This window comes from Gopherus flavomarginatus, chromosome 10 (genome assembly GCF_025201925.1).
Source record: "Gopherus flavomarginatus isolate rGopFla2 chromosome 10, rGopFla2.mat.asm, whole genome shotgun sequence".
Lineage (NCBI taxonomy): Eukaryota > Metazoa > Chordata > Testudines > Testudinidae > Gopherus > Gopherus flavomarginatus.
In genome coordinates this window covers 10570277-10594542 of record NC_066626.1, presented here as the reverse complement: position 1 = coordinate 10594542, position 24266 = coordinate 10570277, and the positions used below count along the sequence as shown (strand labels likewise).

The 24266-nt window shown below is 49.5% G+C and overlaps 1 protein-coding gene across 2 annotated transcripts in view; it reads right to left on the bottom strand.

The window, feature by feature from the left end:
• The window catches only part of SLX9 (SLX9 ribosome biogenesis factor), a 116096-nt gene that overhangs the window by 31272 nt on the left and 60558 nt on the right, over positions 1–24266 (bottom strand). The window lies entirely within an intron of this gene.

The following is a 24266-nucleotide window of genomic DNA, read 5'->3' as shown; positions in this document are numbered from 1 at the left end:
GACAAAGACCAAGGAGGCGGGAGGGTTAGTTTGGAGACGTCGCAGAAGCCGTAAGGTGACCAGATGTCCCATTTTTAAAGCATTTAAGCCTTCCTGCAGGTGTTCCAACTTTTTCTTAAAAACAGGCAAATTGTCCCGTATTTTCTGTCCCCTCGACCAGTACTGGTGGGTGATGCTGCTGGCCAGATCTCTGCTTGCCAGCCGCCCTCCCACCAGCAGTGGGGGAGGGAGGGTGTCCAGTGGCTGATGATGTGGGTGGGTGTGCAAAGTTTCTAGGAGTCTGGATAGGGGGGCAGGCACAGCTGCAGTGCATGGAGCTAGCCGCTCCCCCTGCTGGTCAGTCAGCACAGTCCCCGCTGCTGCCAGCTCTCAGCCAACAGGGCCCCACCCCCATCTCGTTTCCAGCCGGCACTGGCTGCGCTCTGCGGAAGCTGGCGAGTCTGGGCAGGCGCCAGCCAGTTACATGTCACCTCTGCTGCCAGCAGCCCGTCACATGCACCCCCTCTTGCTGTTCTCTCCCTTTGCCACTTCACCCCACAGCCCTGGTGCTCCTCCATATCACGCCAGGTCATTCTTCCCCCACACAGCCCCTGTGGCTGGAAGTAGCTCCTGTCCCTTCCCGTCTGTACAGTACCAAAAGGGCCACATTTTGGTGTGAACCCTGGCAGAAATCTGGGGAGAGGCCCATGACCCTGCGTGCCGCCCATCCCCCAGGGACACATGGCACCAGGTGAGGCGGGTCCCTCCCGGGAACCCAGCCAGGCCTGGAGGGTAGAAAGCTCCAGGCAGGGAGGGTTGTATCAGTCACCCTTCCCTACCCCGCTGAGAGAGGTGTACGGGAGTGTGGATGTGTCACCTCTCCCCATGTGTGCGTGTGTGAACCCTAAAGCCTTAAAGATGAAGTAAACAAAAAGAATCCAACTACGCAGTATTTCTTTTTAACAGAGGCTCAGTCAACTTGATGTTAATTTGAACGTTTGTACTGCTTAGTTCTGATTGATTGCCGCTGAACGCCCTTGAATATGAGTAATTTTACCAGGTGTCCTGTACTCAGCATAGGGAAACATGGTCCCTCTACAGATGCCAGCAGGTGGCATTTCAAATTCTGGCCTCCCTAATGCCCCACCAGACAGACTTTGCTCATGGGTTTCTGTATTCAGCACGAAGCAGATACAAAAGCCACAATTCTGGGGCTTTTTTTTAATAGCCTGTATTAAATTATAGATCTTCTATATAAATGCAGGATATGAAAAAGCAGCCCCAGAATTGCTGCCTCCCTCTGCTATATGTAAAGGTCTCTCTTAGCCTAGCTGTAGTGGCGGGGTTTCTTGGACACCTCCCACCTCCGGTGACTCCTGCAGGGGTTGGCAATGCTGTATTGCAAGACTTTGCATGAACGGCTCTGTAGCGTAGCAGATACACAAAGGCACCCTCCAGCCACAGGCTGGAGGTGTGGGGCACATGGATGTACAAAGGGGCAAGTGCTCTCTAGTCAGAGGACCTAGGGTCTGGGCTGAGTGGACCCACAGGAGCTGCAAAGCCCGGGAGAAGATTTTAGCTGAACTGTGTGTTCCCTCTATTAATGAAGTCAAGCCCTGGGACGGGGCTATTTGGGGCTATCCACACACTGTGTGCTGTCTGTAGAGCATGTCGGGAAAGATGCCTATCCAGGAAATAAACCAGCAACGTCAAAGAGAAGAGTTATACAGAGACTGTAGCTCTTTAACAATGGCAGGAGCTATCCTGCTGGCATCTTCCATTAACCCCTTAACCCCCAGGAGGGGAGGGACCAAGCCTGATATCTCGGCCATAGTATCAGAGCGTGAGAAGGGACCACAAGGGTCATGGGGACTTTAACAATCTTACAGCTGAATCCAGAGGGCAGCTCTGCCCCTAAGCGTCAGGCTCTTCGGCCGCTAACTGCTAACATCATCCCCAAGGCTAAGATTTTGTCATGGAGGTCACGGATTCCATGACTTTCAGAGACCTCCAGGACATTTTCCACTTCAGCTGTCAGCTGCCACGGGGAGCAGGGGCCCTGGATCTCCGAACCACCAGCCCTGCAGCTCTGAGTCGCTGCGGGTAGCAGAGATCCTGAGCTCTAAGCTGCCAGCCCTGGAGCTGTCAGTCTCCCCCATTATTTTTAGCAGAAGTCACAGACAGGTCACAGGCTTCCATGAATTTTTGTTTATTGCCCACGACCCGTCCGTGACTTTTACTAGAAATAAACATGACAGAATCTTAACTTTAATCATCACAGACATTTTATTGCTTCAAGAAACCCATTCCAGCATGGAGTCTCAGCCAGAAATCAGGGGTTACCAGACTGCAGCTCTCGCTCATCACTGACCACTCGGATTTGCACTTATGTGAAACCTGGACTTAAGTTTCAAGAACTTGGACAATCGGAGGAAGGTGACATCACCACCTGACACCGCAATACTTGCAAACAGTGCCAAGCTCAAAAACGTTTCCTGCCCCCTTATGAACAGTGGCAAGACCCAGGACTCGCTCTTGTTCTTTACCCTGCAGTGGTATGTGGAGATTTCAGTTCACTTCCCAGGAAGTCCAGCCATGCCACTGAGTCTCCTGAAAGCAAAACTCTCATTGATTGGGCCTATCCTGCCATTGTGATCCCAAGCAGTGTCCTACTTCCCATTCATCCCATTGGAATTCTTGTTTTCACCTCTGTAGGTGGCTTCATTTTCAATCGCTGAGTGAACACTTGGAAATTACTCACAGTCTCAGCGCTGCCCCTTCTTAACAGCGACAGCAGAGCTAGAGATTACAGCGGCTGAGAAGAACACACCCAAGAGACAGAACTTTTGGTGTGCCAGTTGGAACCACCTCAGAGAGGAGAGAAAGAGAGACTCCTCGGAGTCAGGGAGCCACGGCATTTGGCTAACGTTGGGAACCTGTCTCACAAGGTCTTCGGTGAGACTTAGCTAAGCGTGGCAAGAACGTCAATTCCACATGGTTTTCACAGGGCACATAACCCCAGCTGGGACCTGTGATGACCTCCACACGAAGGAGAGGCAATCTGCTTCACCTGAGGGGATAAAACCAGCCATTAATATGCTAACGGAACGTCTTAGTGTTAGGAGGCAGGAAAAGTGGCATAAATGTGTTGAGAGTCTGGACTTGGTGCACTCAAACTGTAGGACTTGGAGTCTTTATCACCTTCGGGTGGAGGAGACTCCTAAATGCCTGACGCATCTCAACTAATGCTGTGGCAGCCCACTTGTGGCCAACAGACAACCAAGAATTACCAAAATCACGACTGGAAGGTATTGTCTGCTCTCAAACATTGGATCAATCCCTCCTGCTTATCCCAGCCATTTACTAAGGAGGAACTGGAATCAGTCATTTCTTTCTCCAAGCCTTACAAGGCTCCTGGACTTGACAACATCCATGGAGAGTTCTGGCATCGTATGAGCTCATCTTGGGGTGAAAGTCTGCAAAGAGTCTCTAGTACTTGCCTGGTTCCCAAGACCTGGTGAAGGTCACACACAGGGGCATTTCTCAAGCCTGGAAGGAAGGTCAATGACCTGGAAAATATCAACCCAATTGCTCAGATCAGCGTCACTCAATATACCGGTATTTAAATGACCGTTGCCTTTAATTGCCCCACATGTATCTCATTACCAGGCAGGGATCTGACTGGACCATAGTGACCAGGATCAAGTGATCAGTCAGAACTCTTGTACTGAGGGTGCCACTAAGGCCAGACAGAAAGTCAGCACTCTTTTGGTTGACCTTTTGTCAGCATACAACACAGCTGGCACTATGGACTAGTCCTAAAATTATCCCCCATGGTCCTAGACAAAAGACTTGAAGAGTTTATCAGGCAGATGATTTCTAATGGGACTGTGATCATCAACTCACGTCATACGGACAAGAGATGTCCCCGGGGAGCTCGATGCGCTTCGATGCTCTTTAATATACATACACATGCACCCAGAGCTCACCTGCCACCTGCCTCAGCAGCTAGGTTTGTGTGCACTGCTGACCCCTGCCTGGCAGCAGCCACAAAGATTTTTGAGGAGCTGGAGATCTGCCTGCCATCTGACCTTCACACCATGGCCAACTACTTTTTGAAGTTGAGATTTAAACTGAATGCACTAAATTTCGGTGCCACCTTCTTTCCATCTCGCCACTTTGTTAGCTCATTGCCAGCCGCAGGTCCTCGGAACAACCAACCAATCACTTCTGAGCTCTACCCTACTTATCTGGGGATAATGCTTGACCACTCTCAGCACTTTCCTCAACACATGGAGGAGACGTGCCAAAATCCAGTCGAGAGTCCCACTCCTCTGCAGACTTGTTGGCAACTCCTGGGGTGCTGCTGTGGCAACTCTATGGACATCTGTCAATGCTGTAATTACTGCACCTGCCGAACACTGGGCGGCAGCAGGGGGCTCCCACTGAGACAAGCTGGACCTGACGATTAACTCTGGCCTACAGATCTTCACTGGTTATGGCCCAGACAACTCCCGTCTCCAACCTTCCAGCCCCGGCTGGCCTTGCTTCCACAGCAAGTAGGCGTGAAGGCAGGGCCCTGGCTGCATCATTGTGTGCAGCCAACAATCAAGAGAGCTTACTTCACAATTTCATCTCAAAGCCAGCTGAAAAATGCCAGCTAAAGCCAAGACGCCCCTTCTCTGACATAGTTGAGCCTCAGATCATACATCAGGCGCAACCTTTCTAAGGAACAGGGGGTGCAGAACTAGAATGTGGATCGATGGCACATTTCTTGGCAGACAGACAAATCAAATATGAACCCCCTAGTATCTCCAGAGCCACAATTCTGCACGTGGATACTGCTGTGTCAGTGGAGATGGGAACAAAATAAGGATGATGTGCACCAAAATGAACACCACACTAGCCAAGTGTCGAAAAGAATAACCGAGCTTTAAATGGTTTTGCTGTGGCCAAAGAAATCAAAAAGTGGAGGACTGTTGCTTCAAGGCCAGCAGACTGGAATAAGGAAGGACAATGCCCAGCGTACATACAGAAGTCAACGCAGTGGTAATAAAATTGACCTAGAATATAGGGCAGTGGATGAGAGATCCTCTCTGCTGCTGCTGAAGACTGCACAAGTGAGGAGATCATTCTGTAAGCAAAGCTCAGATGCCATTCGGACAGGGCAGCAAGGGGCTGGCGATCCCTTAATAACAGGGCTGGAGACAGAGGAACAGATCCCGAGAAGCGATCTGGCCCTCTTGCAGTTGGATATCCCTGGCTGAGAGCAGCTGAGACTCTAGTCCAGTTGCCTCCTGGGAGGATAATGGAAAGTTATCGAGGCTCTCCTGCAGCCTTTCACTGGACAGAGAGGAAAGCAGGAACAGAGCCAGTGGGATTCTGCCTGTTGAAGCTGAACCCAAGAACGAGAGGTGTCAGTTGTGACTGCACACTGCAGAACAGGCCAGTCGCCCACTCTGGGGAAGGGAGCGACTGTATCCAGTTAAGTTAGATGGACATGACAATAGAAGAGAGTAACAACACAGTGATCAGCCATGCAAGTGGTTAGGTGAACTTCAGAAAAGCACACTGCAGCTTCCAGGAGTGCTCGGGGGACACTGGAAGGGCGAGGCCAGCCACGTTTGAAAGACACCCACCAGATTCCACCTGCTTCCAGCCAAGAGGACAACTAGAGCTGGAGAGGCTGAAGGAACTGTAGGGGGATCGCTGCGCCTGATGTCAAAGAATGGGGGTGGAGGGAATTGTGGCAATTCGGAGTTTTCTCCTTAAACTGGTTACCCCAACAAGTGCTTGGGCTGCATTAGTAGGTGGGAAGCAGCTCACCAAGGGGGCTCGGCCCGTGTTTACCTACCAGTAGAGATGAGCCCTGACTAGTGTGCACGAATCACAGCAGGCACATCCCCTGTGCTCTCCAACCTCCCTCTTCACTGTGCACTACACCAGTGTGCAGGTCTCGTTCCCACTGGTCTCTGTCCATAGCCCTGAGTGTCGGCTGCGCACACTCCCCAGGCCTAGCTCCTGCCCATGCAGGGCGGCACTGGTCCTTTCAGCTGGTGTACAATTTCACCACGGGACGTGCTCTTCTCTTTCAGGGTACAGCTCAGCTCCTAAATCCAGATTTTAGACAGCTTGATTTTCAGACAATCTGACTTTGGTACAAGACAAATGACTGGAAAGCGAAACCACACTAAATTCAAGGAACAGCTGAGAATTCTTCCCATAATAGCAGGAGTTTTGACACATAGTTCTCTCCAGAAAAGTTACTCTATAATTGGCATTGGAGTGTTTCATATTCATTGGGTATCTCTGATTTCCATATTTAATGTGCCCTGATTGTCAAGACTAGGTGCCTTCTCTAGCAAGCTGGGTCTTTTCCATCTCACTCATCACTAGAAAATAAAGTTGATCTGCAGGGCAAATTAAGCCCTTATTTTTCTCCTCATTATACTGTCAGTTACTCCTATGTAAACCTGGTGAAGACTAGCAGAGCTGCACAAGTGTAACTGACAGCTCAGTTTAGTCTGCTGCATCTTTATTGCTAGGGATGATCCAGGAGGTGGAAAGATTCCAGCTTGAGTCTGACAGTCCAGGGTGAGTCTGTGGAGCTGGCAAGCAGAAGTAAACGTCATTTGCCTTGGTAACAGGGCATACAGAAAGCCATGAGAGATAAGGAACATGGAGCCCCACACAACAGGTTTTTCACAGGCACTTTTCAAGGCAGAACCAAACTGGACCCATTAAGATTTCCACACCTCTGCGCGCCTAAACGAGGGCATTTCAGTGACCTGACATTTAAGGATGCGGCGCACGCACGTCTCCCACAGACTCCAGCCAGAGCTGCTGGCACGAACACCTTGGAAAATCAAATGCTTTTACTTACACGCCCAGTGAGGAGTGATGGGGCCTCTGGCACCCACGTTTGAACATTTTGGCAGCCTCCACTATTTCCCCCTCATCACCACATTGCTAAACGATTCAGCGATTGCTACCGTCCGTGTCCAAACAAGCTGCTGTGCTGGTCAGACTCACATGGGCCATCCTGGCCATTCTACGGTTACAGCCTGGTAATGAACAGAAAGAAACAGTGGCATCATTTTTTCTGCATGATGGAAGTCTAAATACAGTCCATCACGAGACTGAGCCCGTTTCTGAACTGCTCTCTCAGGAGAGGAGCCTCAAGCAGCTGGAAAGGGTAGTCCACGTTTGTTAACCCGGTTTCAGAGGAACAAGTCAAAGCTCCCCTTTGCCACTCAGCGTCGTATGGAGAGCCTAGCCAGCACGATAACCAAAGCGCAGCTCAGTGAAGACTGAATGCACCTGTATGAAGCGCTGTCCTGGCTGGGCCCTAGAGAACAGCACAGCCTGGCTGCCCAGCATTGCGTCTCCATGAAGCAAAAGGGAACATTGAGAAGCAGGAGCCACTGACTCCTTAATCGGGCCTTCTACTCCCTGGGCACATACAAGCCAGTCCTAACCACCAGAAATTGCACAACTTGGACTAATCCGCACACAAGCGCAGAGTGTAAAGAGGAGTTGTAACAAAACAGAGCAAATGGTTGGAAGCAGAAGCAGACAGTACGCTGATTGCAGCACAGCTCTGCCCCAGCCTCCAAGGCTTTTTATGAGAAAAAAATTGTTCGATTATTTTTGCCCCATTCCCGCCTCAGGTCTACTCTACCTCCAAAGAAATGAAGGGGCACATTTCAAATTCAGATCTGGTGATTTGCAAGACACTCAGAACAACAAGTAACCCACTATAGCCAATGGGGCTGCAGGCAATTTCGACAGATTGACCCCAATTTACGCCAGTGGAGGATCTGGCCCTGGATAAGCTGCTCTCTGCGGCTAGAAGTGCATGCATGGTAGAACCAGGAAGCCCTGCTGCCAGCCAGGACTGCACTGCTTCAGCCATGCCGCTGGACCTGCCGGAAATCTCTCACTCCAAAAAGGGGGTTTTCAGACAAGGCAGAAAATCAAGAAACAGTTTCAGTTGTGTGGAAAGTTTTTGTGTTTCAATAAAGAAAACAGGCTGTAAACACCCCACCTCTTCTCCCCTGCTGGAAAGAGGGGGAAGTGAGGCCCTCCTCAGCCCCTCAATCAAAACTTCTCAAACGTTTTCTAGAAAATTCAGAAACAAGTGAAAGATTCCATGAAAAAATGAAACGTGTTGGTTTTCCCTCTACACTTTCTGTGAAACACACAGCACCGTTTTCAGCCAGTTCTGTAGATTGCACAGCTCTCCGGACAGTCTCCAGTTAACAGATATCTGTAGCCTCATTGGCCAGAACGAGCCCCACTAGTCCGTAAGAAGTACCACCCTTGCTTGCTAGAGACATGTTACCTTTTCCTAGTCCAACGATAAAGCACATGATCAAAATGGCAGCGACATACAGAATTATTCAGAGACATGTCTAGCCCCTCTCTTAGTTCCCTGACTAGCACCCACTTCCTGCAGATGCCCCCGTCTGTCCTGCCAGCACAGCTCTCTGGTCATGCTGACAAACGCAGAGCGAGGCCAAGTGAGACCAGAATCGGCCCTGCCTTCTCAGGCTAGGCAGCTGCTCAGCCTCAATGGTTTAGTGCTGCTAAGGGCGGCTGGGTCAGAGCAAGACCGCTGACAAATCTCAGTTTCTCCGTTGGCCAGAGGGACGTGCTGGTCTGCCAATTTCTATTACCTGCTGCCATTACAAAGGCTCAGGGACTGATCTGAGGTTGCAAGAAGTTTAATGGTCATGCCGCCGCGCTGTACCCAGCGGAAGTGGGACGCAGGTGGGTTGAGGGGAAGGCGAGCCAGGTACAGCACCCTCCTCCTGCTCCTGGCTCAAGAGCAGAGGGCTGCTCTAAGCTATGCTGGGTATTTACAGGTCCAAGGAGCCCGCTGAGGATCTGGTCATGTGCTTCTTCCCCATAGGGGTCAATGGCAAGCAAGGTGATCTAGGAGCTGGTTATGCTAGTTCTATGCCCATTGGGAAGATCTGGGCAGTTTTGGGGCCTCGTACATGGCTTGAGCAGCACAGAGGATGGTGTGGACAGTGGATCTGGCCCTGTGTGTTAAAAGGAGCGAGTTTTAAGAACTCCAAATGCTGGCAGAACCCCCTTTCAATAGCATCCCCTGAAAGGGTCTTGAAACATCTTCCTTTCAAGCACAATCAGGTTTTCTGCTTCCCCAGTGAAATCAAGGTGGAAGCAGAGAAATTGACTGTATGCCAGCTGCTGTAACATGCACACAGTACATGCACTGAAAATGGTTTTTCTTTTCTGCCAGTTTCTTTCCATTATTGTGATCTTACGCGCTGACTCTAACTAACTGTTTACCGACTGTCGACAATTGCCAGAGAAATGTGATTTCCCAGCGAGCGTGTCCCTTTAAAGAAAGCCAAGCCCAAATCATGCTCTGCTGCCAGTTCTATGTGTCACTTTAGGTCTGTGAAGGGATATGGCACATGCTACACATACACCTTAGCAGTCAGAGTGATGTTGGGCCTGGGGTAGCTCCTTGCTGGAGCCCAAGAAGCTGCCCCTTAAACAGGCTTCCCTGGTGGGAAGGGAGAGCCACACACCTCTGTGGCATACCCCTAGGATGCGACACAAATGCTGTCCACAGGGATCGGTTCCTCCCCTCTTCAGCCAGAGGGGTGGCGGCTGTTGAGCTGGAACTAAGGTAAGGACGGAAAAGGGAGCAAATGAGAGAAAATGGGGTCGCCTTCAGGAGACAGGCCTGTGAGGAGGGACTGTGTCTACCCATGCAGACAGCACTCGCTAAACACGGATAACATTCATGCAGTTGCACAGTAAAGTCACTTCCTCCCTATGTCATTTTCCTCGTGTGAGGATCTGTCCAGCTAATAACCTTTTCAAACAGAAGAGATCATCAGTGTCTCTGTAAGACCAGAGAGGCTGAATCCTGTTCACAGAAATGGCGTAATCCTATTAAGGCGTTGCAGCTTCTGCAATTTACAGGAATAGGAGAGGGGGAAATCCAGAAATTCAATAAAGTGTCATTGCAAATGCAGAGTTTTAATTCATGGCAGAAAGGCTGCAATTCTTAGAGACAGGCAGCTGGAAACAAGCAACAACATGGTAAGAAAGTGTGTTTGGAAAGATGTAACTTTCCCGGGGTTTCACTGTCGCTCTCATTAACTGTAATGCCGTTATAAATGTTATTCCATTACTGGAGTGGTGACATGATCTTTCACTAGATCGTGTCCTGAACTCCTGTGGAGCGATTAACAGCCATTAATAAATAATAATAATAATAATAATAACGTTCCCATTGCCGTTGTTGGGTTTTTTGCCATTGACTTCAGTGAAGAGGCACCGGCTCAATGCCTGAAGTCCATTAGCAAAGGGGGGTGGGGGCACTTGGCTTCTAGCAGGAACTGAAAGGGCTCCAATTCAGGGAAGTGACTGCATACCTTCGGCATGCAACCTGCAATGGAGAGGCTCCCAGGTAAGGTGGTTTTTCCAAGCTAGCCAATCCGGAGGGCCTGAAGGTCACCTGACTTGGTTCGCACTACTGGAGAAGCATCAGACAATGCCACGTGGAAGTCGAATGGCAAGGTGCCCTCAGCACAACCAGTGCCAGCAGCAGCTCGAGTCCCTCAGTACCCCTCCTTTGTGCCTTCCCTGCCCGAACTGCCCAAGCCTCCACCACGTTCCCAGTTACACGGCTCAACCCATCACGCTCATTTCCATCTTTCCTTCCACCTGACATTAGCAACTGGCCCTGCTCCCCGGACTGTGCCGCGTGCCGCGCAGTCTCTCAGCGAGCAGCCTGCAACAGGGTGTGGCTGTTCCTGGCTGAACTGCCGCGCCTCTTTAGCTGGGACAAGCAGGAGAAGCTCCAGAACCTAAGGGGGTTGCCTTCATTTATACTCAAGCCAAATGGAGGAGCCAGATCCCAGCAGTACAGCCTTGTATTTCCACTCACTGCTCTGGTCTGCCACCTGTCTCCCAGGACACATGGTAGAACCCACCAGCCAAGTCCCCAGGACGGCCACAGCTCCCCTGCAGAGATAGATGGGACACAGCCGCCGAGCAGCAGTACGGTGGTGGGAAGCCAGCTGACCCTCCCCTGCCGCACCCAGTCACTCCCCAGCAGGCAGCAGCCTCATTCAGGGCACGGGAAGGTACCCGCTGCCAGTGATGAGCTGCCAAAATTTTAACAACCGGTTCCCTATAAAAAGTTCTGATTTAAGGGGGAGGAGCGGGGGAGGGGCCGGGGCAGGCGGCGACATACTTGTGGGGCCGGGAGCCCCTGCAGGGCCTGGGGAAAATTGCCCCACTTGCCCCCCCCAGCAGCCCTAGAGCTTGCAGCCCCCTACTCCCTTACCTTGCTGGCAGCTCAAAGCAACTCCAGAGCTCAGCTGAGCTGCCCAGCTGATGGCGACGGCTGGCCACACTGCAGCTGGGGTGAAGCGGGGGAACGGCCGGGGGAGCCTCAGCCTCCACAGCTGGGAATCCTGGGAGCAATAGGATGGTCTGGCCCATGGACTGGAGTTCTTTGCCCGCCCCCTGGCCCTTTAACAACCGGTTCTTCATGGAGGTCTAATTTTAGCGACTAGTTCTTGGGAACCTGCTCCAGCTCACCACTGCCCGCCGCCCTCCTCCCCCTACTCTCCATCGCCCGAGGACAGGGACCAGTGGGGCAGTGGGGAACGGGGAGCACTGAGCTGCAGAGACGCAGGGCTGGCTGGAGCCCAATCACAACAGCACAGCTTTAAAGCCATCGGGACAGTCAGAGAGCACAGTGGGGGGAATGCTGCTTCCAGGGCCGCATGGCCCAGTAGATGTGTACAGTGGGAGTCAGAAACACTAGGGAGGGCTCATAAAAGCACCACAACATTGTCAGGCTGTGCTGAGTGGAAGGACACTGCAGTGGAGGCCCATGGCCTGGAACGAGATGGGTTAGGGAAAAGAAACCTAACCCAGATCTGTACGTTGGAGCTCTCTGTGCGCTACTGTTTGGTGCATCCAGTGCGCCAGCAAGCTCTTGAGGGCAGAGACTGTCTCTAGCACTCTTAACTGCCCAGCGAGAGTGAGCACTGAACAGCTGCAGGATCAGAGGAACAGGGAGCGCAGCCTACTTTGTGCTTAGTCTGAGAAAACGGTGTCACTAGCGCGTCTGAAAAATGGTACCTAAAATCTAATGGCAAACCAAATGGCACAGTAGGACCTCCCACTGACCGCGCAGCAAACCCGTGGGCTGGGTCAGCAGGCAGACTGCACCACGCCCTCTGCTCGATGGCACAGACCTGGCTTGCTGTCCCTCCAGCTCACTAGCTAAGGCCTGGAACATTACCACACATGGATGCTGTTCCCGCCTCTCCCAAGGGACATCGCACCAGAAAACAAACCAACTAACAGGGTTAACCAGGGGCAGGAAGACTCCAGCGGCAAAGGGTCCTTCACTGCAGTCGCACTGCCAGTGTTGCCGTACACCAATGGAAGAGAAAACAGCAATTCTAGTAACAAGCCTAACACAGGAGCCCTGTGGCAAGCGCACCCAGCATGCCGCTCTCCCCCTGCAACGCCTCCTGGAGCTTAGAAACAGGACTCACAACATCTCTGCTTTAACACCCACTCCCTCCCTTGCCTGGTGCCCGTTTCCTCTGCTTGTCTGGGGGAGATGGTTTATTTCTGTAAAGTACCATGCGAACTTGTGGAGCTGTATTAACATTAGAAACAGTACTAGCCACCTCAAGGTTTGGCCAAGTAATGGCAAGGGGAGGGGGGAACCAAACCGTTTCAAGCTCTGTTTAAAAGCCTGGGTTCTAGCTTAGAACATTCTCGTGTTCTCTGGCCAAGCTGTGTGAAAGGGACAGAGCAGGAATCGTGTTCAAAGAGGATTTTGGAACCGGGTTTCTGGCCCAGAGTGGACTAGGCCCCCCTTATCATTCACTGCACAAAAGCAGGGCACGAACAATGCTTGATGGCCACTGTGTACATGCCAGCTCAGGTCTGATCCAGGACTAACGGTCGGAGGAGGGCCGTGGCCACTGAAAAGCAGGAGGGAGGTACAATCAGATCCACTCGGTCATTGTGCGCTTTCCTTTCTCTGACCTGTTATTCAGAGTCTTTGCACCATTTGATGTTTGTTCAAATGACACAGAAAAAACGTGTCTCCCTTCATGCGGGCACTCGGCCTCTGCCATGAAAATGGCTACCAGGATAGCACTCACTTCGCTAGCTAGAGTTCAACTTCTCCTTAGCCACTATTAAGACGCCATCTCAAATGCTGCGTGTGAAGTCAAACAAATCAACGTTCAACATCCACGATATGATTTCCAGGCTGCCCACTGGGGCGCAGACAGGCTCACAAGCAGAGCTGCTAGACAGGCTGACAGTTCATTGTTCAAAGTGACGGCAGAGTTAATCCTCTGCCCCTGCCCAATCAGTCACAAGGGCAGAAGGCCAGCAGTTGGAAGGAGAGAGCCCTGACGGTGCCTTCACCATGTGTGAGAACAAAGGGGAATGGGACGGGCCGAATGGGCTGTGCTTGCCTGCCTGAGCATCATGCTTTGACAGCATTTATGCTCCTAAATCCTTTGGGTGCTTCTGAGATCTCCCTCTGGAGTGGCTTTGTGGCTATGAAATTACAACAGTGGGAATTAGCGAGGAACCAGGCGAGGAGGAACTACTGCATGAGAGACGGGGGAGGCCAAACAGACCGAGGGCAAATCTACACTACAAAATTGAGTCAACCCAAGTTATGGCGACGTACAGCCACCACAGTCATTAAATTGCTTTTGCATGTCCACACTACGCTCCTTGTGTCAGCGGTGCACGTTCCCATTAGGAGCGTTTGCAGCGATTTAACTGTAAGTGTGGGGCATGTGGGACGGCTTCTGAAAGGCAGCAATGGTCAGTGTAAGCAACACAGTGTCTACATGGACACTGTATCGCACTAACTACATTGCCTAAGCGCTACACCTTTCGCGGAGGTGGAGTTATTACGTTGGTGTAGTGTACGTTACGTCGGTGGGAGCTACGTTTCAGTGTAATGGTTACACAGGTAGGTCAACGTAAGCTGTGTAGATCAGGCTTGCGGGGTTTACATTTGACAAAGACCTTTGTGACTTTTACAGCTCAGACACCAACAGCTGCTTCTGGAAGGATCAAGTGAGTCAGACTTCCCGTTCATGCTGTCCATTTCACACACAAACACACTCTTGTCCCACTTGTCTCCAGAAAAGCCAGTCAAGTTATCCAGAAACCCACACTGTAGGTGGATTCTCCTATTTAGGACTTAACTGTCCGACATTGCCCCTCTCCTCGTCCCAGATTGTCACCCCCTCCTGCGATCCCCTTCTCTCTGTTCACTTCTGCCCTGTCTCTTACAGCTAGTGTGAAACCAAATAATCTCCATACTTGCAATAATCAAAGTGCAAAATAAAACTTGATTCTCAACTGGTTAAGCTGGCCATTGCAGTTCCTGCTTTGCTGGTTCCCTCCCAGCAGCTGAAAGAGTGCAGAGTATTGTGTGTTACTGGTACACCGGACAGAAGACCTGAATTAAAAGGCCATGGCGGCAGCAATAATGGTGCAACAAAAGAGGCAGCTTGACTCGAATTTCTTTGAAAATACTTTTAATGAAACTGGAGATGACATTGTGCATGTCGGTAGCAAGAGTGAGCCAGCGAGTGCAGCAGAGACGCTAATGAAAAGAAGAGCGTCAGCATCAGATTAGTCTAATTTACAGAAATCTAACAGCAAGGGCTCCAAAGAAAAGTCCATCTGTTTTCACTTGGCTACCAGAGCTGACTTAAAAATAAAATCCTCTTCTGCTAGATTTTTAAACAGCCAGCTGAATGTGGAATGGTTGCAGAGAGAAGTTCAATATCAGGATAATACACTTCTGTAAGGGAAGGTTCTAATGGGCAAGCCCTTTTAAAGAGTCCAAAGGTCTATTGTATTCGTGAATACAGCTGTACCTATTTTTACACACACACACAAGCACGCTAACTGCTTACGTATCTACTTGCTGTTGGTCAGATTCTGATAGCTTACTCCACAAGCAGTCTCATGGACTTCAATAAGTCTACTTCCAGAGTAAGCCTTACTCACGCTGAGTCGCACCTATCAGAATCTGCCACAGTGCCAACAGACTGACTTAAGGTAGCTGAAGGCCAGCCTAACCAATGAACAGTTCCCAGCTACAAAGGATCTCCCAGGCGACGTTCAGAAGGGCATTTGTTAGACCAGTGTCTCTTCTCCAGCACAGTGTTTAATCAGCCTCTTGTCAGACACTGGGGAAATATCCTGGTTCATGCACTTCTCTCACAAGTAACAGAACAGGCCGGCGTGCAGAGGAGGAAGGTGGGAGAGAGATACACGCTGAACAATGACCTGAAAAAGAGGCAGCAGAGCTCTTGGCAATCGAAGGAGCAGACATCCAGTGGAAAACGTCAGAGTGTCACTGCCATGCCTCCGCGATACTCAAGTGCTGCAGAGCTTCACAGCAGTCTCTGAGCTACGGCACAGAAAGAAACAAGGGGCAAACACTCCAGCACACACCAAAGAAAGTTGTCATGAGTTGACCTAGGCTGGCACATCCATGCTTTGAAACCAGTTTTCCTTCTCTTGCCCCGTCCTCATCCGCTGACGGGGTTTTCCAAACAACATTCCCATGGTCCGCAGGGGAAATGTGAAGAGCCTTACGCTGCAGAGAAAGCATGGGCAGGCGTGAAGCGTTACCCTGACTGATTTAAAAGACAAAGGGCATCCAGGCAGAAGTGACTTTTTATCGCATGGTCCCATTCTAGCTTCCAGCATCCATGGAATACAAAGCTGCTCCTTTGCCCTCCGTTCACATGCAAGTTCCCCAGTGTCCAACTCATAACTCCAACAGAGACAACTGTGACGCGGACAGACCCACCCCACTTCGAATCCATCCGCTATTTGTGCCAAGAGGGGAGCAGACAGACACACACATTCCTGGCTGCCTGTACATGAGAAACCTGCCTTCACCCAGCAAGAGTTTAAAAAGTGCCTTGGCAAAGGTGCTCCTTTGGTAAGTACCTTCAGGACAGTGAGTCATTGGGCTGTTCTCACGCCCTGAACAGAGAACTCCGCCACGGACACAACGGAGATACACAGTTCCAAGCTCTCCCTTCCCCACTTGGGTAGCAAGTTCCCCAAAATGTCTGCAGAAGCCGCAGGGACAGACCAGCTCCTTATTGCTGCCATCCAATTCAGCGTTGTCCAAGAGCGCCAAGGGGCAGCCTGTTCTCTGGTCTGGTCACCCTCTTTTCTACCCAACATTCCATGCTTGTGACATCACAGGCAATCCCTGCACCCACTGCCATGTAGACCGGAGACAGCCACAGGAGTCCCCTGGGACAATGAATAAAGTGCTGCTTTCCAATAAAGAGGGTAGCTCGCACAGGAGACATGTAATTTGTGTGGGGGGCAACAGGGAACGATGCTAACACGGAGCTCCTACAACCGTGGAGAATGAGGGCAACGGCCTCCACCGAGCTCCTGCAAAAGTTCCCAGAGTTGAAACACCAGAGACAAAGCCAGGAAGCTGTCTGATTTCTCCTGCAGAGCCCAGAAACAGCCACGTTTACCAACAGTTCAGACTCCTCCGGGTTTAGTGATGTGAGAGGAAATTGTGACAACCCTTTTGACAATGCCTTGCAGCCCTGCATTTTAAAACCTCTCCCCAAAACCTTCCATTCCGTACACAAGTCACTTTCTTGCCTTCCAGTAAAGTACTCATCACTCAACTTTCTCACAGAAGCTGTAAAACGGATCAGGAGTCTGGGAACCTCCACGGTTACTGAGAGTCTCTGGCTGTAAAATCCTTGCTAACTGACTGGGCACCCAGGGCGCGTGGGGAATCCGTGCAACCTTCACTGTTTGCCTTTTGTTAAATACAATTCTGAATTAGTTAAATAAGTGAGAGAGACAAGGGAATACCCCCTTTCTGAACTACATCCCCCCCTGCACACACACACCTTGCATCGCCAGAGAGCCGCTTAAAATGAGAGGAAAAATCCCTGTGAGAAAGGTGTGGCTGTTTGATGTGTTCAAGCCACATCTCTAGGAAAGAGCCACCGTTACACCTTTCGACACAGAGACTGCCCCTGAATTCCTTCTGAGCAACTGCACCAGGCTCCTTCCGAGCACGTGGTGCAGCTCAGAGCTTGGAAACGTTCCCAGGCTTTTGCGCAATCTCCCGGAGCGACCGGCTCTGAGGCCTGCCTGCCTGAAGTAGGTGAGCTGCTGCATTCAGAACCCAGTGGCGCTTTCTCCCCAAGCGAGACTGCATTGCAATAGCTGAGATTCACTGCAAGGCCCCACAGGCACATCCGAACGGGACAGCCGCAGCACAGTGCAGGAAGGCACCTTTCACCACCATCGCTATCTGGGCACCCAGAGAAGACTCTGAGGCCAGGAACTAACCTGAGGACCTGATGGCGTCAGAGGTGATGACAAGACCTCCAAAGCACCCCCTCCCAGTATCACCTCTGCAGAGATGCGAGACAATGCTCTGCTGGGGATGTAGGGAAGGTGGACAGCTGAGTGTCAGCACTTCATTGATGGCTTTGAGTCTGTGTTGTCCCCCAGTCTCCCCCAGCAGCTCCACACGAAGTGTGCGCAGGGCAGGAGGACAGACTCGAGCCTGGTGGCACTCCACAGAGGGACTTCAAGGGCAGAGAAACAGCCCCCACGTGGGGTGGGCCTGGAAGAAAGCGCAGCAGGCCCCTTAGTGCGTTACCTCTTTACGGGGGAACAGCAGCATCCCACAGCGATGGTCTCTCATTCCATGTGATAGTCTCATTCCACAGAGAGATCCAGCAATGATCTGAATGCCCCATGCCGATGGCACCATCAGCATGGTTGACTGGCAGCAGGCAGCCGAAGCTTACGGAAGCCCTTCATTAGTGTTTCAGCACGTGCAAGAATGAGAGGGGAGAGTCTGGGTTGAATGCATCCAGCAGCCTTCCTTGTTTGTTTCCTATTTCATTACTGGTCAGACTATTGTGTACTTCAGGGGTGATGATTTAGTTACTTCTGTACAGAAAGAGAAGAGGATCCGCTCATGGCCAGGAAGGCAAAGACCAGAGGGCTAGGTAGAGTCTGGGATTTCCATCAGTACTTGCAGGATTTCCCATCAGAGGTCTTTCTATGGCCCCCATTACCACAGTGTCTGATTGCCTTGCAGTCATTAATGTGTTTATCCTACAGCCCCAGGGCAATTACCCCCAGGATACAGCTGGAGAGCCGAAGCACAGAGAAACTAAGTGATTTGACCAAGGTCATACAGGGAGGATGTGGCAGAGCAAGGAACAGAGCAGAGCAGGTCGCCAGGGCCCCAGCTTAGTGCCTTAGCCACTGGACCATCCTTCCTCTCTAGGCAGGGAGGAAGTTCTGACAGGGAAGACATCCTATCTGGATCTGAACTCAAGGCAAGGTTCCTGGCATCCAGGGAAGTCATCTGGAATGCAGGCAAATTCTCCTGTATGGCAGGCAGAATTCTTGATGGGGAGTGTGGTTGCTACTTAGTTCTGGAGCTGAGCAAAGGCTGGCAAAGCCATTCATGCCCAAAAATAGTTCAGCAAGATGCAATTTAGTGACTTATGATGGAGAAGTAGGATCTCTTGGCCTCTTCTGAAGTCTAAGACACCAGCACAAGGAATTCCAGGGCTGAGGCAAAGAATCTGCTAGTATTTTTCACTACTGATGCACAAATTTTCTTCTTTACAGCCTCATCTGCCATCGAGATCCATAGGAGTAATGCAGGGGAGGAACTGTTTCTGTGTTAGAGTGGCCAGTGTCTCTGCTAGTTGATATCTCACTTGGGTAAACTTCGTTTATTGACATGTTTGTATTTAATTGGTTCTGGGAGCTTTCTGCGACACACCATGATGACGGGACATTCTTCTTGCTCAGAGACCGGGAGAGTCTGGCTCTCTACCTCTGGAAGGTGGCAGTCTAAACAGAACTGAAAGGGTAATTTTTCTCGTCCCTACATCCAAGGCCAGTTCAGAGGCCTGACCCAGGGAAAGTATGGAAACTGCTGTAGGATTCCAAGTGTGGAAGGGTAGAGAGGAGACACCTCCATGCGAATGCCGAAGTCTCACAGCTGGATGATTCTTGGGAAGTTCCACTGTCATGGTCACAGAGTTTAAGGTCAGTAGGGACCATTAAACCATCTAGTCTCCCCTCCTGTATAACACAGGCCATTACACTTCATCAGTTTCCCTGTATTGAGCCCAACAAAGCACAGCTTCCAGCGGGGCAGCCAATCGCAACCGGAAGGCTTCAAGAGATGGAAAACCCAACACTTCCCTGGGTAGATTAGTCCAGTGGCTAATCACCCTTGCTGTGAAACATTTGTGCTTTATTTCCAGTTCGAATTTGTCTGGCTTCAGATTCCAACTACTGGCTCGTGTTGTGCCTTTCTCTGCCAGATCAAAGAGGCCTTAGTGCCCAGTATTTTCCTCTCTGAAGGTATTTATACATTGGTACCACTGCATGCTGTGCCCTCCCCTAATGTTGGAGCAAGTCTCAGCTCCTTCAGAAACCTGTGCTGTTCGGATGACTAAATTTGTTTAGTCTCTGAATGCACAGATGAAGTGGTTGCACGCCAAAGGATTTTATTGTGAGAAAATCTTGTTTGCATTTGAGTTGGATGGGAACATTCCTGGATGTCTCCACTGCTGGTCTGTAGATTCTGAGTTTGCCTTATCTCAGCTGTTGGTTTCACACGATTATTTTTAAATATAATGAATACATGTGCTTCCTGCCTTCCTGTTTAATTCAGGAGAGTGGCACACACAATGATAATGATAGTGTCTAAACCAAGCTGCAGATTAAAACTATAACTGGGATGGGACTGGAGCTTGCAGTGCGCAGCACAAAGGGAGCCAGCAGAGAATACAGCAGAGTCATAGTGAACGAGCTGCTCCTGTGTAGACATTTTCAGGCATCCAGCAGAACAACGTAACACTTTCCCCCTGCAACTGTCTGTAGGATGGAACTGTGAGGATGGACAAGGCAAACAGATAAGCTTTTATCTGTTACAGGAAGAAAAGCCAAGCAGGGTGGTGACAGAAAGATATCGGTGCCTTCAGGGTGAATTGCAAGACTGTTATGCATTACCTAATTACAGCAGGGGCAGCAGCAAATGCTATGGGTTAGGCTGCATATGGAGTCCTCCGTTTTCCAGTGGCCCGAGTTGTTTTTGAAGTGTTTGCTCTTTCTCACCGAGCTATTCCAGGCTCGGAGCCTGGAACAATTTATATAGCAATATCTTTTAGAAAGTTTGAGGAAAAACAGTTCAAGCTGTGGAGAAGGGTGACTGTGAAATGATGTGAATATTTTCTAACATTAGACAAAAAGCGCTAGCATCCAAATAGTTAGGGACAGACCCTGGGCTTTGACAGGAGGCAGTGCTTCCAAAAAGGCAATGCCTTTGAATATTTCAGTGAACACTGGGATCTGTTGGACTGAGTCACGACTAGTAATATGATACACCCCAGCCCTGGGAAGAGTACAGCTGTGGTAGGGTGCATGTAGCTAACCCAGATGGGAGAGAACCACACGCTGCAGGTTGTATGCACATAACAAAACAGGGTGCATTGGCAGAACGTTGCACTGCCAGATGAAAAGAAATAGGAATAGGACAAGGTTGCCAAAAGAACTCCTAAAATACTAGCATTGGGCAGGAAATGCTGTTCTTGGCCTGGGAAAGTTTTCAAGAATTTGAATTTTTTTGCTGTCCTGAACAGGAACAAAAAGTCGAAGTCTCAAAAAAAAAAAAAAATGTGCGAGCACACAATGTGCCAAAGAAACAGTGTGGACAGGTCAATCAAAATGTTTTATTTACACTTCAACCTTTAATTTGTTAAATATATTTTATTACTATAACTAATTTATATTTCTAAACAAAAAGTCATTTCTAATTGAAATACAGAACTCTTCATCTGGAAAATGTCAAGATAAGGAGATTTGACAGTTTTGAAACTCTTCCAAAGAAGAAATTCATTGAAACTGACCCTTCCCCACAAACAATTTTGGTTTGACAAACTGACATTTCCCAACAAAAAAAGTTGAAACAAAATTCCCAGCCTGCCCTATAAAACAGGTTTTCATAGGACATGCTCCTTTCTGCTTTGTTCAATAGTGAAATACTACAGCATTTAAGACATGCAATTTGCCTAAACATAAAACTATGAATGAAAAATAAGATTACAAGGCACTATTTCTGTGTCTAGGTTTAAAGGAAAAATATTATATAATATTTTTGTTCTTTGAGAAACAGTATGTGAGTGTAATTAAGCCACACACAAAAGAGGGGCAGAAGTTAAGATTCCGTAGACAAATTTAGCTTTGGCATATCCTGACTCAGCAGTAACATTATCTAGGTATTACAGAGCGCCATCCTGAGAGAGAGAATGAGTGTGGAGGAAGTGCTTACACCTCTACGGACACATCCCTAGACGCAGGTCACAGCCTCTGTTTTCAGTCAGACCCCAGAGCTAACCACGGCTCTCCTCTGCATTCGTGCTCCCCGCGTGACTCGTCTGGCATTTCTGGATTACCTTTGCAGACTCTCTGCTGACCAGAATGTGCTCAGGGCCAAAAGAAGTTCTGCAATAGAGGCATGAAGGCTACGCATGCCCCGACAAGAGAGAACTCCTCAATTCACTAATCCACGCCACCCGCTATGCAGTGGCTCTCAGCTACAGGGTTCCATGGTGATTAGTATTTTAAGGGTGCTTGGGGTGATTGTGCACCAAAACATCCAACGGCGCACAACTCCCTCAGGAGGGCTGCTAGTGGCATTCCAGGTCACAGCAGAGATGCAGCGTCCCAGCTTCAGCCAAGCAGGAGGCCACACCACTCAAACTTGAGCATTACATGCTTGGGCCAATACCCATTGGCTTTAAGTCTAATCAGTCTCTTCCATTTCATGCCAATTAAACTGCAGCCCTTAGGTTCTTGGCAAATTACCAGTGCAGCCATCAGCTTGGGAAAGGACCACTCTGATCACCGAGTCAGATCTCCTGCACAGCACAGGCCAGAGAGAATCCTCAACATAATTCCCAGAGCAGAACCTTTAGAAAAGCATCCAGTCTTGCTTTAAAAATGGTCAGTGATGGAGAATCCACTGCAGCCCTGGGTAAACTGTCCCAATGGTTAATTACTCCCACTGTTAAAGATGTGCACCTTGATTTCCAGTCTGGATTTGTCTGGCTTCAGCTTCCAGCCATTGGAGCGTATTAGATCTTTCCCTGCCAGACTGAAGAGCCCATTAGTAAGTATTTATTTCCATGTAGATACTCACAGGCAGGGCCGGATTAACTCTCCAGTGGGCCAGTGGCTACTAGATTTTGTGGGGCCCCTGTATACAAGTCTTTTTCCTAATTTAAAATAAATTGGATCGCAATTATGGCATCGAGGCTATTAACGCAATACTAAACTTGCCTTTTAATTAATTTCACATATCGTTAGCATTGAGCTGATACAGGGTTTTTTGTTTTCTAAAGAAATAGCTTTTTTGTGCGGGAACATCGAACATTGAGTACAGTATGAAATACGGTTTTCCTGGTATTGCTTATGTCTCGGATATAACGCTCATTTCCAACACCTACTCAGTATAATGATTTCATAGCTGCTTGCTGGATGGAATCCATGTGCCAGGACTTCTACAGCAGAAAAACACACGGTTTAAGCCTGAATTCTTGAGATAGCAGAATTGCAGGTACCACCCTCCCTCCAGTTATGCCAAGACAGCCTGGGCTACCAAGCCTTTGACCGACATTACAATGTTCAATAGTTACAACTAAGGCCTGGTCCACACTACAGTGTTAAATCAATTTAAACAGCGTTAAATCGATTTAACACTGTACCCGTCCACACTACAAGGCACTTAAAATCGATTTTAAGGGGTCTTAAAATCGATTTCTGTACTCCTGCTCAACGAGAGGAGTAACCCTAAAATCGATATTACTATATCGATTTAGGGTTAGTGTGGATGGAAATCGAAGTTATTGGTCCCATTCTTTTACTGAGCTACCCAGAGTGCACCACTCCAGAAATCGATGGTAGCCTGGGACCATGGACGCACACCACCGAAGTAATGTGCCCTAGTGTGGACGCGTAAAATCGATTTTATAAAATCTGTTTTATAAAATCGATTTTATTAATTTCGATTTTACTCTGTAGTGTGGATGTGGCCTAAGAGACTGAGGCTCATTAATTCCGTCCCTCTCTGAGAAGGAGGGTTGGTAGAGGAAAGCCTCTTGTGGAAATAACCGCTCGTCCATCGCTGACAGCAACATTCCTGCCATCAGCTCCTCCACAAACAAAGAAAGAGATTCCATTTCGTTTGTTAGGCAGTTAGAAAGGAGGTAGAGCCCTGTGCCGGCCTATTTTTAACTCCTCCACCCCCCAGCAATCCCCACTCCCACCTGCTCCCATATTGTTTCTTTCATTTTTATTCCATTCCCACCCACAAAACCTTAGATCCTGCAAAAGAGAGAGAGATCCCCTAGGCTACTAAAAAAACCCACATTTGGTTAACATATTACAGAATTCAGACTCAATTTTTACCACTAAAAGAATAAAACAAGTCTTGCTTAAACCACATAAAACAATACTTCAACTCGTTGTAACAGACATGAAATCTCTTTCTAGCCCTCCCTTAAAATGTAAGTCTTAAAACCTTCATTTAAAACAAAACAAAACAAAGGCCCCCTGGATGACTTTAGGGAGCATCAGAAAAACAAAACCTATGAGTGTGATTCGCTGCCCTGATTTGAGCCGGTGCACTACACCGGATCTGCGGCGAGGGGGATAAACACCGATAAAAAAGAGAAGCTCAAACACAATAATTAGCAATTTCCCAAATAAGCCACTCTTGGTAACCTGACGCGATATTTAGTGTTTTCCTGCAAATTCCCGCAGTCTGCTTTCTTTGCCCACTCCATCCTGCCCACAACAAAATACATTTTACCCACTCCTGCGATTATGGCAGTGGGTCCTGCGGGATCCCAGTCCTGCTGTGGGGCTCTAACAGAGGCACCCAAACGGCTGCGAATTGTGACTGCAAAGAACACCTCTACCCCAATATAACGCAAATTTGGCTAGAACGCGGTAAAGCAGCGCTCCGGGGGACGGGGCTCCTTTACCTCATTATATCCAAATTCGTGTTATCGCAAACAGTTCCTCTGTGCAAGTAAAGAGACAGCTCAAAGGAACCGCTCCCCGCCCCAGCTCACCTCCGCTCTGCCTCCTTCCACGAGTGCACCGCAGCTCTGCTTCCCCTC